The sequence below is a fragment of the Podarcis vaucheri genome (genome assembly GCF_965113315.1).
Source record: "Podarcis vaucheri genome assembly, chromosome: 18".
In the NCBI taxonomy this organism is placed as follows: Eukaryota; Metazoa; Chordata; class Lepidosauria; order Squamata; family Lacertidae; genus Podarcis; species Podarcis vaucheri.
This window is the reverse complement of record NC_138756.1, coordinates 8,100,657-8,113,075: the sequence shown is the minus strand read 5'-3', so window position 1 is coordinate 8,113,075 and position 12,419 is coordinate 8,100,657. Positions and strand designations below refer to the sequence as shown.

The 12,419-nt window shown below is 49.1% G+C and overlaps 1 long non-coding RNA gene across 1 annotated transcript; it reads left to right on the top strand.

The window, feature by feature from the left end:
• The first annotated feature begins 2,686 nt into the window (after positions 1–2,686).
• On the top strand, positions 2,687–6,257 carry LOC309523098. The gene is made up of 3 exons (XR_014215246.1): positions 2,687–3,229; positions 5,681–5,754; positions 5,863–6,257. It is a non-coding gene; the product is annotated as an uncharacterized lncRNA (long non-coding RNA).
• The last annotated feature ends 6,162 nt before the right edge of the window (positions 6,258–12,419 follow it).

Below are 12,419 nucleotides of genomic sequence, written 5' to 3'. Positions count from 1 at the left end.
ATTCTGGGCTGCATCAATTGAGTCCAACCCCCTGCCAAGCAGGAAACACCATCAGAGCACTCCTGACATATGGTTGTCAAGCCTCTGCTTAAAGACCTCCAAAGTAGGAGACTCCACCACACTCCCTGGCAGCAAATTCCACTGTCTAACAGCTCTTACTGTCAGGAAGTTCTTCCTAATGTTTAGGTGGAATCTTCTTTCTTGTAGTTTGGATCCATTGCTCCGTGTCCGCTTCTCTGGAGCAGCAGAAAACAACCTTTCTCCCTCCTCTATGTGACATCCTTTTATATATTTGAACATGGCTATCATATCACCCCTTAACCTCCTCTTCTCCAGGCTAAACATGCCCAGCTCCCTTAGCCGTTCCTCATAAGGCATCGTTTCCAGGCCTTTGACCATTTTGGTTGCCCTCCTCTGGACACGTTCCAGTTCTTCTTCTTCTTTGGCGATCCCTTGCAGCCGAGTAAGATTGTCTTCCATAAACACAGAGTCCTTAAGTGACTGTGGAGGCCAATTCTGGACCCACATGTCCTTCCACAGTGGGGACAGTGGGACTGCGGGGAAATGCAGAAGACATGTTTTTTTCAACTGGGAGTGCCTACGCATTGACATGGGCTTAGCTATGGTTTGTCTTAAATTTTTGACACATGCAAGAGGCAGTTATGAAGAGCAGCTGCCTGCAGGGCCTCATTCAGCCCCTTAATCAATGCCTTAAATTTGTGCTAACGATCATTGGAGCTGTCGTTTCTTGCCAGCCGGGTGAGACAACGTCGGCCCAAATGACGTTTAACTTTCTGATTAATTAAAGTAGCAGAATGAGAGCAGGCCTGAAGGCCACCCCTTGATCTCCAGCGACAGCTGACAAGACAAAGCTGTCTGGGCTGAGGTCTGCCGAAAGCCTTCACCTGCTCCCCTGCTAAAAAGCCGTCCGTCCCCCAACTCCTTGGAGCTGTCGGTCCTTAGTTTGTGGGTCCCTCCTTGAGATCTTTCTCAGACTAGTTGAGGTTTTGCAGAGGGTGCTGGGCGGTGACTGGGGTGGAACCCACAAGCAGTTGGGGGTTCTGGTGTGGGATAGTTAAGGAAGGCAAAAGCAGAGGGCAGGACACCGCTTGCAAACCCCCTATTGAAAACGTGGGTGATAATGGGGTGACTATGCCTCTGAAGGGCCAGGTGTGCAGCCTGGGAGTCATTTTGGTCACACAGCTGTCCATGGAGGCGCAGGTCAGTTCTGTGTCCAGGGCAGCTCCATCTGGTACGGAGGATGAGACCCTACCTGCCTGTGCACTGTCTTGCCAGAGTGGTGCATGCTCTGGTTATCTCCCGCTTGGACTACAGCAATGCACTCTACGTGGGGCTGCCTTTCAAGGTGACCCGGAAACTGCAACTAATCCAGAATGTGGCAGCTAGACTGGGGACTGGGAGTGGCCACTGGTACCATATAACACTGGTCCTGAAAGACCTGCATTGGCTCCCAGGACGTTTCCAAGCACAATTCAAAGTGCTGGTGCTGACCTTTAAAACCCAAAATGGCCTTGGTCCAGCATACCTGAAGGAGCATCTCGACCCCAATTGTCCAGCCCGGACACTGAGGTCCAGCTCCGAGGGCCTTCTGGCGGTTCCCTCCCTGCGAGAAGTGAGGAACGCCCTCCCATCAGGAAATAAACAACTGTTTGACTTTTAGAAGACATCTGAAGGCAGCCCTGTTTAGGAAGTTTATTAATGTTAATGTTTGATTTTGTGTGTGTGTTTTTAAAATTCTGTTGGGAGCCGCCCAGAGAGGCTGGGGAAACCCAGCCAAATGGGCAGGGTATAAATAATAAACATTGATCATCATCACAGTGATCATCACCTTTCTTCCATGGAAAACATTCCTACATCCAGTCAGGTTCTGGGGTTGGGGGCTAATAGCAGGGGTGGGGACCAGTTTACAGTGGTACCTCAGGTTAAGTACTTAATTCGTTCTGGAGGTCCGTACTTACCGTATTTTTCGCTCTATAAGACGCACCAGACCACAAGATGCACCTAGTTTTTGGAGGAGGAAAACAAGAAAAAAATATATTCTGAATCTCAGAAGCCAGAACAGCAAGAAGGATCCCTGGGCAGTGAAAGCAGTGATCCCTCTTGCTGTTCTGGCTTCTGGGATAGCTGCGCAGCCTGCATTCGCTCCATAAGATGCACACACATTTCCCCTTACTTTTTAGGAGGGAAAAAGTGAGTCTTATAGAGCAAAAAATACAGTAACCTGAAACTGTTCTTAACCTAAAGCACCACTTTAGCTACTGGGGCCTCCCGCTGCGCCACCAGAGCACGATTTCTGTTCTCATCCTGAAGCAAAGTTCTTAACCCAAGGTAATATTTCTGGGTTAGCAGTGTCTGTAACCTGAAGCGTCTGTAACCTGAGGTACCACTGTATAGCTTAGGGACCATCTTTCCTTGCGTGCAGGCTTTGGAGGCTGCATGCCAGCGGCCACACAGAAACCAATCCCTGTTCCCTGTGCTTTGTCCAAGCAAGGAAAGATCACCACCATTTCAAGAGCACACCTGAGGCAGGTAAGAGCGGCACGAGTAGAAAGGGCACCTGTTCTGCATGCCGGTGTTTTTGTTCCAGGAAGCATCTCCACGTAGCACCCCCTGAGTCTGAGACCCTGGAAAGTTTGCTCGACGAGGGGACATCCTAAGGAAAACGGGATATTCCAAGGCATAGCTGTCAACTTACAGATTTGAAAATTAGGGACCAGCAGCCTCGAAAATAAGGGACCAGCAGCCAAAATAAGGGATTTTCCCAGCACAGGTATGTTCAACTTCTGAGCCCCTCCGAGCCAAAGGCAGAAAGCCCAGCCAGCAGCCAAATGAAGCCTCAAGCGGTGGTTCCCACAGCGCAGCAACCCGGCAAAGGGGATGCAGCAAGGTAAACCACCGTCACCTCTCCGCTGGGAAGCGCTGAGCAAAGGCGAGTCCCCAGGCAAGGCGGCCAATTTGATTGGCACAAGGCATGCAAGCTCCACCCCCCCAGTCGTTCTTAGACTCCTTATTGGGTGAGCAACGCAGCCAAGCAACACAGTTGGAGCCTCCCTCCTCCCCGGCCGGCGGGGAGGGAGGGAGAGGAGCTGCTTCCTTTGAAACCCAGGAAATTTAAGGGACATCATCAGTAAGGGACAGCAGCAGGACACGGCGCTGGGATAAGGGACTTTCCCGCCATATAAGGGACGGTTGACAGCTATGTTCCAAGGTAAAATCAGAAACCGGGACGGCTTCTGTAAATCTAGGACTAGAAAATTGGGACAGTCAGAGGGGCTGCTTCTGAGGAGACCCTGCTCGTGGGTTGGCGACAACTCAGAAGCAGGCCTTTCCCCAAGACGGCGACCCCTTCCCCCCGAATTCCCTGGATCAGATTAACTCATGAAGCGGAGGCCAGAATGACCTTTAAACGCCTCTTAAAAATGTACACGTTTGCACCAAGTTCTCCTGGACTCTGCCTCTCTTTGCTGTTTCGAAGAATGCTCAGTTTGGGTGGGAGCCAGTCAAAGTCGTTCCACAAAGGGCAAAGACTACTGGCTGCCCAATAGAACTTCCCTACCCTCTCCCCTCCCCTCCCCACCCTCTAAATCTACTGGGGGGGGCTTCTCCCCACCCTCCAGAGCAGATTTTCGGAGGGCAACGTGGCGGCCAGGGCAGCGGCGGGAGGGGCAATGGGGACTTTGCATTTCATCCGCAGAAACCCTTCCGTGCGCGGGGAGAATTCATTGACTAACAGGCTTCCGTTTGTGATTCTACGGCTGCATTATTATTTGTTAAATAGTTTTCAATGAATTTTATTTATCTGCTTAAGGAACATGATATGGAACTGTTATATGAACTTCCTTAGAGATTGGACGGCCATCTGTCCTGGATGTTTCAGCTGAGATTCCTGCATTGCAGTGTTGTAAACAAAAATCTGCCCCTTTTCCCTTATGGGGTATCCAAGAGCCCATATAGAGTCCTTACATAGGTTCCCTATTGGTAGGAGAAAATAACAGAGGCCAACCAGAGAATATTGAGAATCAAAGCAGCTAGTAAGCCTGATCTGTATTGATCTGTTGCAACGGGGTGCTCCCCCCACACGCACGAAAGGAGGAGGAACCCAGAACCCAGGTGTGTCCGCCCTTATATAGACATTTTAAATTCCCTGCCCTGGAGCTCAAGACCACCCTTCCATACATCATACCTACATCACAGAGAAGGTGGTCTACAACAGAAATCCGAGTGCGTTGTTTATCTCGTCTGACAGGTTACCTGTTAATGCTCACTTGATTGGATACCCTGGGGAGCCTGGCCAGTCTTTTGTAATGATAAACACTTAGTTCCTGAGCCAGGTCACAGGCTTACCCTATTCAGACATACACATAACACAGACATATCCTTAAGAGAGGATTAGTGAAGGAAAGGACAATGGGGAGGCTTTTCCATTTTCCTTTGACCTTGCAGAGAAAACATTTTGTCAGTTTGGGAATCAAAAAATGGTTTCCGGTCGGTCTTCCTGTGCTGATCTATGTACGTGCTTGCTTGGTACGTTTATGAACATTTATTATATATCTAAGACGTTAAAATTCTTATCACAGCAGGGGGTTGGGCTAGAGGACCTCTGGGGACGCCCCTTCCAACCTTACTATTCTATATTACACTTCATATTTCGCAGGAAAAGCCAGATATGAAAAAGTTAATCTCCTGCCGTCACTCCAGGTGCCCTTTGTGCCAGTCTCCCAGGCCAGGAATGATGCTGTGCTGCTTCCCAGCACCCAAATTTATCCCTCCCTCCTCTGTGCAGGCTTGCCATCTTTTGCCCCATTGCTCACGCCTCCCCATTCATCTGGAAAACAAGAGTGTTTTGGTGCTTAAATATAGCCGCTCCCAAGGCCCCAGGCGCTGATAAATCACCTTGTTTACGCCTCATGAATGTTTACTGCCGTCCTGGGAAAGATGGAAAGCTGGAACTTTCACCCTGATGTTGAGAGTTGCTGCTCTGACATGCAGTTTTCGCCGCCAACTTCCTCTCTGAAAGATAAGTGCTTCCCAGACCTGAATATAATCTACAGTGGTACCTCGGGTTAAGTACTTAATTCGTTCTGGAGGTCCGTTCTTAACCTGAAACTGTTCTTAACCTGAAGCACCACTTTAGCTAATGGGGCCTCCTGCTTCTGCTGTGCCGCTGGAACACGATTTCTGTTCTCATCCTGAAGCAAAGTTCTCAACCTGAAGCACTATTTCTGGGTTAGCGGAGTCTGTAACCTGAAGCGTATGTAACTTGAGGTACCACTGTGTGTGTGTGTGTGTGTGTGTGTGTGTGTGTACACACACACACACACACACACACACACACACACATATGAAAATAATAATAATACAGTGGTACCTCGGGTTAAGTACTTAATTCGTTCCAGAGGTCCATTCTTAACCTGCAACTGTTCTTAACCTGAAGCACCACTTTAGCTAATGGGGCCTCCTGCTGCTGCTGCGCCGCTGGAACACGATTTCTGTTCTTATCCTGAAGCAAAGTTCTTAACCTATTTCTGGGTTAGCGGAGTCTGGTTCTTCATGCCTAAGTGAAGAACTTCACATAGGTGAGGAATCATATGATTATATGCTGCCTTAGAGTTTTTAATTTGATTCAACACAAGTAATTATTAATACTGATTATTTTCAGTTCTTATCTCTGAGAAACGGAGAAAAGAACAGGATATATTTATCCGAAAACTTACACGACCCTTAAAAAATTAGGTAAGGAACCAAATGTTATATAATACTGTTTTATAATTTATGACTGTCTTATAATTTATGATAATGTAGAATTTAAATGTATTTTCATGTAATATTTGATGCTTCCAGCTGATGAAGGTGAATACATCGAAACAGGACACTGTGCTGGTTTCTGATCCATAACTGACTTCTACTCAATGATTAAAACTAAGACCTTCACGTCAAATCTGACTATGGACTTAACATGATCCCATCTCTACTCATAAGCTCTTATTTCTAATTCTGGAACGAATTATTGTGTTATACATATCCTTATGAGTCTGAGTTTGTAATCTCTGTTAGAGTTTGAAACCTCTATTTGAGTTTGTAACCCTTGTCAGAATACATACTTTTGAATGGATTAGTTTTCGTTACAATTGACTATTGATTTGCAAGTAGGGACCAATCCCAATGGGGCGCGGGTGGCGCTGTGGGTTGAACCACAGAGCCTAGGACTTGCGGATCAGAAGGTCGGCGGTTCGAATCCCCGCGACGGGGTGAGCCCCCGATGCTTGGTCCCTGCTCCTGCCAACCTAGCAGTTTGAAAGCACATAAAAAGTGCAAGAAGATAAATAGGTACCGCTCCGGCGGGAAGGTAAACAGCGTTTCTGTATGCTGCTCTGGTTCGCCAGAAGCGGCTTAGTCCTGCTGGCCACATGACCCAGAAGCTGTACGCCGCCTCCCTCGGCCAGTAAAGTGAGATGAGCGCCGCAACCCCAGAGTCGGCCACGACTGGACCTAATGGTCAGGGGTCCCTTTACCCTTACCAATCCCACTACTGAAACTTACATTGGCCTGAGTAAGAGCTGTTGGACAGTGGAATTTGCTGCCAAGGAGTGTGGTGGAGTCTCCTTCTTTGGAGGTCTTTAAGCAGAGGCTTGACAAGCATATGTCAGGAGTGCTCTGATGGTGTTTCCTGCTTGGCAGGGGGTTGGACTCGATGGCCCTTGTGGTCTCTTCCAACTCTATGATTCTATGAGTTCTCAGTGTGCTTTTTTCTTGGTACAGTGGTACCTCTGGTTACGTACTTAATTTGTTCTGGAGCTCCGTTCTTAACCTGAAACTGTTCTGAACCTGAAGTACCACTTTAGCTAATGGGGCCTCCTCCTGCTGCTGCTGCTGCGCCGCCGGAGCATGATTTCTGTTCTCATCCTGAAGCAAAGTTCTTCATCTGAAGCACTATTTCTGGGTTAGCAGAGTCTGTAACCTGAAGCGTATGTAACCTGAAGCGTATGTAACCCGAGGTACCACTGTATATTTAATAACAAGAACTCCAACTTATTTAACCTGAGATTGCTTCCGAGGAGCAGAGCCGGAGATTGGCCCCTATTGAAATTCATTTTGCTAGCTTGGGCCCGGTTCTCCGATCTGAAACCGAGCTGTTCAAACCCACCACGCTGTGGCCGTTCCCAGCTGCTCACTGAGCAACTCATTTTCGTGCAGCGCGGAGGCTGCCCTCCCCAAATCACAAACTATCCCTCTCCGCCTCCAATCCCTCCCTGACAGTCCAGAGCTGCCCCGGGATCGATGGCTGTTGCATGTCAGCCGCAGCCACGAGCAAAACCATTGGCGCATCAGCAGCGAGCAGCGGCTTTTGCTTTCCGGGGTTTATGAATATTGCAAGGGCGGCTGTGCCTTTTATCTCTCGCTCTGCCTCCTGGGGAGCCTCGAATTGGCGGACCGGATCCCATCTCGTCCTGCCTATCCCAGGCCCTGAATTATTTACCATTTTGCTCCTCGGAAGCAATTTGTTGCAGGCCTCAGTTTCAAGCCAAAAGTTGCGCTGCAATCGAGTCTTTCAGGGGAAAACTCCCGCTGGAGTCCATGGTGCCTATTTCTGAATAGACACGTAGGGAATTTCTGCTTTTTATTTCCTTTTTCCTTGGAAATAACCACAAGGATTTTAAGTTGATTTTAAAAGGAACCAGTCCGGGTTCAAGTTCACCTAAATGGCCCTCAAAGAAAGAGAGAGAGAGGGGGGGAGGGAGGGAGGGAGGGAGAACGAACGAAGACATAGCTTTCCGAATATTCCAAGCTGGCTCAAAACATCAAAACACACACAGAAAGAGTGGAATGGAACTAGTGTGTTTCCCCCTAAGATTACAGTCGTACCTTGGAAGTCGAACGGAATCTGTTCCAGAAGTCTGTTCGACTTCCAAACTGTTCGGAAACCAAAACACAGGTTCTGATTGGCTGCAGGAAGCTCCTGCACCCAATCGGAAGCTGTGGAAGCGCCGTCGGACGTTCGGCTTCCAAAAATAGTTCGCAAACCGGAACAGTCGCTTCCGGGTTTGCGGCGTTCGGGAGCCAAAACGCTTGAGAACTAAGCTGTTCGGAAGCCAAGGTATGACTGAATGTTCTTAAAACCAAAGAAATTACAAGAAGGGCGATTCCAGCTAAACATCAGGAAAAAACTTATGACGATAAGAGCTGTTTGACAGTGGAACAGACTCCCTCAGAAAGTCTCCTTCCTCAGAGGTTTTTAAGCAGAGATTAGATGGCCGCCTGTCATGGATGCTCTAGCTGAGATTCCAGCGTCACAGGGGGCTGGACTAGAATCATAAAAGAGTTGGAAGAGACCACAAGGCCCATTGAGTCCAACCCCCTGCCAAGCAGGAAACACCATCAGAGCACTCCTGACATATGGTTGTCAAGCCTCTGCTTAAACACCTCCAAAGTAGGAGACTCCACCACACTCCTTGGCAGCAAATTCCACTGTCAAACAGCTCTTACTGTCAGAAAGTTCTTCCTAATGTTTAGGTGGAATCTTCTTTCTTGTAGTTTGGATCCATTGCTCCGTGTCCGCTTCTCTGGAGCAGCAGAAAACAACCTTTCTCCCTCCTCTATGTGACATCCTTTTATATAGTTGAACATGACTATCATATCACCCCTTAACCTCCTCTTCTCCAGGCTAAACATACCCAGCTCCCTTAGCCGTTCCTCATAAGGCACCGTTTCCAGGCCTTTGACCATTTTGGTTGCCCTCCTCTGGACACGTTCCAGTTTGTCAGTGTCCTTCTTGAACTGTGGTGCCCAGAACTGGACACAGTACTCCAGGTGATATTACACTTGATGATATTAGACTAGATGACCGCTGAGGTCCCTTCCAATTCTACGATTCCGTAAATTTAAAAAGACACATGGAACAGAATGAACCTGATTAGCAACTAGAAATTGACCCTGACTCAAATTCAATTCACCTGGCAATTCCGAGAACTACTTCCAGGCACGGTTCAGATTTCGAACCAGTTCCGGGGACTTGGCCAAACCAAACTCATTCGTTCTGAGCACTGCGTTTAGTCTACAGTTTAATGAACGAAAGCCATGAATAGTTTTGTTTGGAGGAATTTTTACTCAGTGTCTATTTCAGGCATTGGCAAACTCGGACCTCCAGATGTTTTGGGACTACAACTCCCATCATCCCTAGCTAACAGGACCAGCGGTCAAGGATGATGGGAACTGTAGTCTCGAAACATCTGGAGGGCCAAGTTTGCCTATGCCTTGTCTATTTCATCCTGCCAGAAGCAAAACAGCCCCAGAAAATAAACCATCGATAGATATCAATTTTGCCCCAAATCCTGTTGCAAGGAATAAAAAAATTATTTTTATGGGTTTTGCATGTGCATGTCCCTAGAGAAAGGGCAAGGAATCAGCCCATTTTTTTTGGTCTCAGGTTCCCAAAAGCCTAAGGCAAGCTGGGAGTTGCAGTGCGGTCACAACCAGAGGGTGCCAGGATTCAGAATAATCCAGACCGATGGTTTATATTTGAGATGCTTGCTCTTTGATCTGAACACAGAGCCACTCATCAATATATGTTGCGCATGGGCTGATAAAAGCTTTTCCCACCACCACCCCCGGCCTCGCCCACAAAAACCGATTCTAAGCCCGTTTAAATTAATCATTCGCAGCACTCTTGCAAATACTGCAATTTGGTACTTAAAAGGCATCGTCTAGATGAAAAATTAATCACCCTAAATGATAGATGGGCTGGCCTCCTTGGCTGCAGGCTCTCTCTCTCTCTCTCTCTCTCTCTCTCTCTCTGTGTGTGTGTGTGTGTGTGTGTGTGTGTGTGTGTGTGAGAGAGAGAGAGAGAGAGAGAGAGAAACTATACTTCTCGGTCCCTGTCCCTAGCAGTTTGAAAGCACATAAAAAGTGCAAGTAGATAAATAGGTACCCCTCCAGCGGGAAGGTAAACGGCGTTTCCATGCGCTGCTCTGGTTTGCCAGAAGCGGCTTGGTCATGCTGGCCACATGACCCGGAAGCCGTACGCCGGCTCCCTCGGCCAATAAAGCGAGATGAGCGCGCAACCCCAGAGTCATCCGCAACTGGACCTAAGGGTCAGGGGTCCCTTTACTTTACCTCCCTGCACCAATTTTTCATCTCAATTCCCTCTTCCTCGTAAGCTGTGTGTGCCGCTGTTGAGACACAGAGAAGGGCATCATCTGTTCAGCCATTAAGCTTGGAGATTAAGGGAGATTGCAGTTTGCAGAAAGAAAACCAGACATGTTGCGTGCAAAGACCGTTGCTCCACCTAGCTTAGCTATGCCTGCACAGACTGGCAGCAGCTCTGCAGTTTCAGGCAGGGGACCTGCGCGGCCGACACCGGGGATTGAACAGACAACCTTCGGCATGCCAAGCAAAGACTCTGCCCCCCCCAACTGCAGCCCTTCATTGCAATCGGTGGAAGAGGTTTGTTAAAATTCAACAGCACCCTCTTGTGCACTAAGGGTGTGCCTACATCTCGGCCGAAAAGGAATCTTGCAAGAGAGCAACTCTCCAGCTTTTAAAAGAGCCAGTGGGACAAGCCCCTCCTCAAATAAAAAGCTTCACTCACTTTCTCCACAACATACCGTATTGGCCTGCATATAAGCCACGCTTTCTTTTCCCAAAAGGAGAAAGTTAGTAAAGGTAAAGGGACCCCTGACTATTAGGTCCCGTCGTGGCAGACTCTGGGGTTGCGGCGCTCATCTCGCTTTATTGGCCGAGGGATCCGGCGTACAGCTTCTGGGTCACGTGGCCAGCATGACTAAGCCGCTTCTGGCAAAACCAGAGCAGCGCATGGAAACGCTGTTTACCTTCCTGCCGGAGTGGTACCTATTTTTCTACTTGCATTTTGACGTGCTTTCAAACTGCTAGGTTGGCAGGAGCAGGGACCGAGCAACGGGAGCTCACCCCGTCATTGCGGGGATTCGAACCGCCGACCTTCTGATCAGCAAGTCCTAGGCTCTGTGGTTTAACCCACAGCGCCAAGCGTGGCTTAAATTCACGACCCTACAAAAACAGGCTTTTACGATATCGCTGCTGAAACAGACATTCAGTCGTACCTCGGGTTACAGACACTTCAGGTTGCGCGTTTTCAGGTTACGGACGCGCTGAAACCCGGAAGTACCTGAGCGTCCACTATACGGTAAAATGGAAGGGGGGGGTGAGTGCCTGTGGAATTTTAAGAGAGTGGCTTATATTTGGGTATTCTCTCTCCCCTCCCCATGAATTTTAAAGGTACGGCTTATATTTGGGCCAATAAAGGTAAAGGTAAAGGTACCCCTGCCCGAACGGGCCAGTCTTGACAGACTCTGGGGTTTGTGCGCCCATCTCACATCTATTGGCCAGGGGCCAGCGCTGTCCGGAGACACTTCCGGGTCACGTGGCCAGCGTGACAAAGCTGCATCTGGCGAGCCAGCGCAGCACACGGAACGCCGTTTACCTTCCCGCTGGTAAGCGGTACCTATTTATCTACTTGCACCCGGAGGTGCTTTCGAACTGCTAGGTTGGCAGGCGCTGGGACTGAACAACGGGAGCGCACCCCGCCGCGGGGATTCGAACTGCCGACCTTTCGATCGGCAAGCCCTAGGCGCTGAGGCTTTAACCCACAGCGCCACCCGCGTCCCAATTTGGGCCAATACGGTAACGCAATTATGACACCTGTGTCAACTCACCTTGAACACCTCCCTCGTCCTCTCAGAATGGCAATGGTGCCCGCCCCCTTACTCCGCTTTTCCCTAAATTGGGGTTTTCCCAAACTTGGGTCTGGTCTCCAGCTGAACTACCACTCCCATAATCCCCAGCTCGCAGGAGCAGTGGCCAGGGATGATGGGCATTGTAGTCTATAAACACTGCTGGAGACCAAACCGTGGCCAACAGGAAAGGTGGGCAGGAGCTGGGACCGAACGATGGGAGCTCACCCCGCTGCGGGGATTCGAACCGCCGACCATACAATCGGCAAGTCCTAGGCGCTGAGGTTTTACCCACAGCGCAACCGCATCCCTTTTAGTAGCACCTTAGAGACCAACTAAGTTTGTTATTGGTATGAGCTTTCATGTGCATGCACAGTTCTTCACAAAAGCTCATACCAATATCAAACTTAGCTGGTCTCTAAGGTGCTACTTTTTGAATTCTGGTGCTGGAGGAGACTCTTGAGAGTCCCATGGACTGCAAGAAGATCAAACCTCTCCATTCTTAAGGAAGTCAGCCCTGAGTGCTCACTGGAAGGACAGATCCTGAAGCTGAGGCTCCAAGACTTTGGCCACCTCAGGAGAAGAGAAGACTCCCTGGAAAAGACCCTGATGTTGGGAAAGATGGAGGGCACAAGGAGAAGGGGACGACAGAGGACGAGATGGTGGGACAGTGTTCTCGAAGCTAGTAACATG